This window comes from Castor canadensis, chromosome 19 (genome assembly GCF_047511655.1).
Source record: "Castor canadensis chromosome 19, mCasCan1.hap1v2, whole genome shotgun sequence".
In the NCBI taxonomy this organism is placed as follows: Eukaryota; Metazoa; Chordata; class Mammalia; order Rodentia; family Castoridae; genus Castor; species Castor canadensis.
The window spans coordinates 3,880,721-3,883,286 of record NC_133404.1 but is presented as its reverse complement, the minus strand read 5'-3'; the positions used below and the strand labels follow the sequence as shown (position 1 = coordinate 3,883,286).

Genomic DNA, 2,566 nt, shown 5'->3' with positions numbered 1-2,566 from the left:
GAGAAGAATGAATTACAGTTTAACAATAATAATAAAGAGCAAAACAAGAGATTGAAATAAAATAGCCAAGAGAACAAATGGGGTTCCTGGAAGAATGGTGTCTATTCACCGTGGAGAATTTCGATGTGGAATAAATGCTTGAGAATTGGAACAGAGAAAAGGCAATCAAAGGCCTGAGGAGGCTCCGGCAGGCGGGGGCTGCTTTTCATTGAATTGTCTCATTAGCTGGCTGGAGGTAGAAATAAATTCCTCTGGAGTCTTTGTTGTCTGGCAAGATGGAAAGCAGAATGAGTCTTGACGGGGCAGGGGGTGGGGAGTGGGGAGAACAGGATGACCCTGGTGGCTCTTGGAGCCCAGGGAAGGCTGGGAAGGAGTCTGCAGTGGGAGAGGCCGAGCCAGCAGGAAGGTATGTGTTTCCTTTCATGGTGGGGGCAGCTGGCTGGGGGCTGCACTGAGGCAGAGAGGGGCCAGGGACCCCCCAGAGCCAAGACCCTTTATTCTGTAGCCAGAAGGATGACTTTATCATGGCTGAGTCCACTCTCTGTTGCCACAGCTGATACTGGGAGCAGCAGTCTGGAGCCACAAAGCCTTCCTCAGGGTGCATTCAGCTACCAGCTTCCCGTCACAGTGTCCCCAGCAGACAGCCACGCTGCAATTGTCTGTGAGGCGCTCTACGTGAAACTTGTTACAATGAATGGAAGGACCGACCTTTGTGTATAATTATTATGTAAGATAAGGGAGTTCTGGATAGATGGCAGTTGTGACAATACAGTTGCTTTTTTAAAATAATAGCTTTGGGCTGGAGGTGTGGCTCAAGTGGTAGAGCGCCTGCCTAGAACGCTTGAGGCCCTGAGTTCAAACCCCAGTACTGCCAAATAAAAACTAAAAAAGAAAGAAAAAAACATAGGTTTATTGAGATATAATCTGCATATTATCTACCATTCGGTTTTTTGTATATTTGATTTTCTATATATGACTTTGGGTTTTTGTGTATTCACAGATTCAGACGTTATTACCACAGTCAACTTAGAACATTTTCATCACCCAAAAAGGATCCCTTGAACTCACTAGTAGACACTCCATTTCCCTACATCCCCTACCCCTAGACAACCACTAATCTACATTCCATCTCTATAAAATCGCCTATTCTGGAATCTTCATAGAAATGGATCATACAATATTTGCCCTTTTGTGTCTGGCTTTATTACAATTATATCAAATCCTCACGGTTCATCCATTGGAGTATGTGTTAGAATTTCACTCCTCTTCACGTCTGAATAATATTCCACTGTAAACACATGCTATGTATTGTTTATTCATGGATTCATTAGTGGATATTTGGGTTGTTTCCACCATTTGGCTATTACAAATAACACCTTTAGAAGCACTTGGGAGCTGGTTTTTGTGTAGACGTGTAGTCTTATTTCTCTCTGGGTCATATCCAGGAGTGGAATTGGCTCATATGGTAATGATGTTCAGTGTTCTGAGGAACTGCCAGAATGGTTTCCAAAATGGCAACAGTGAAGTTTTAAAATTTTCTTCAGAAAAACAGACAAAACAGTGAGGACAGCAAAACCAAAAGCTCACAAATTATGATTCTAGAAGTATCACCATCACCTGGGAGCCAGGGAATGCAAACATGCTAGGAGTGGGGTCCAGTGTCTGTGCTTTACCCAGCCCTCCAGGAGAGTCTGGAGATATAGATTCTGAAGTCTGAGAAGCACTGATCGACAGGTGACACTGTATGGTTCCAAACTCCAAAGCCACTGACAACTGCAAGAACCACGTGATTTTGACAACTCTATGGGAAGAAAAAGAGAAAAATGGACTCTGGTAGCCCAGAGAACCAAGAACCCAACAAATTGCCTTGGTCACCAAAAGTTGGGGGACATTTCACAGGATCCAGTTTGCACATGTGTTCCCAGGGATCCCCAGAAGGTGGAAGGTGCTGGAACTCTTGGGCTCTCTGAGTTTTTAAAACTAGTCAAAATTTTTTTTCTAGGATAAAGTTCTGCACTGAAAGTTCTTGTTGGGAACAGAATCTAAACAGCAGCACAGGGACAAGAAGAGAGGGAGTGGGGAAAGAAGAAAAAGGTTCAGATAAAAGAGAAGAGGGAAGAAAGTTCAGAGAAGAGCAGAGGGACCCTGCTCGGATTTCTTTTTTACACTACTTTATATATCAAAATAGTTGGAGGAGAACTTCCAAGAAAGTGAATCTAGCCTATCTTTCCTTTTTGAAACAACAAAAATACTCTCTCATTAAAAGGAAGCAATAGTCTGGGGGTGTAACTCAGTGGCAGAGCACTTACCTAGCATGGGCAAGGCCCTGGGTTTGATCCCCAGCACCAAAAGTGAATGACAGAAAGGGATTGTGAGAAAATATCTTACAAAGTCACTGTAAGAGAACAGAATAATGTCTTTACAGATTCTGAAGACATGTTAGAGACACATGCCCATCAGATGTGTGATAACCTAATATATTAAATGAAGTAAGAGAAATTAAGAAAAACGATAAATGTATAAGTGTGTGATCAACTAGCATAATAAGATCAGAAGAATTTAGAAA

At 42.6% G+C, this 2,566-nt stretch overlaps 1 non-coding gene across 1 annotated transcript; it reads left to right on the top strand.

Moving 5' to 3' along the window:
• The first annotated feature begins 801 nt into the window (after positions 1 to 801).
• Positions 802 to 874, top strand: Trnas-aga (transfer RNA serine (anticodon AGA)). Its single transcript has one exon. It is a non-coding gene; the product is annotated as a tRNA-Ser (tRNA).
• Positions 875 to 2,566: the final 1,692 nt, after the last annotated feature.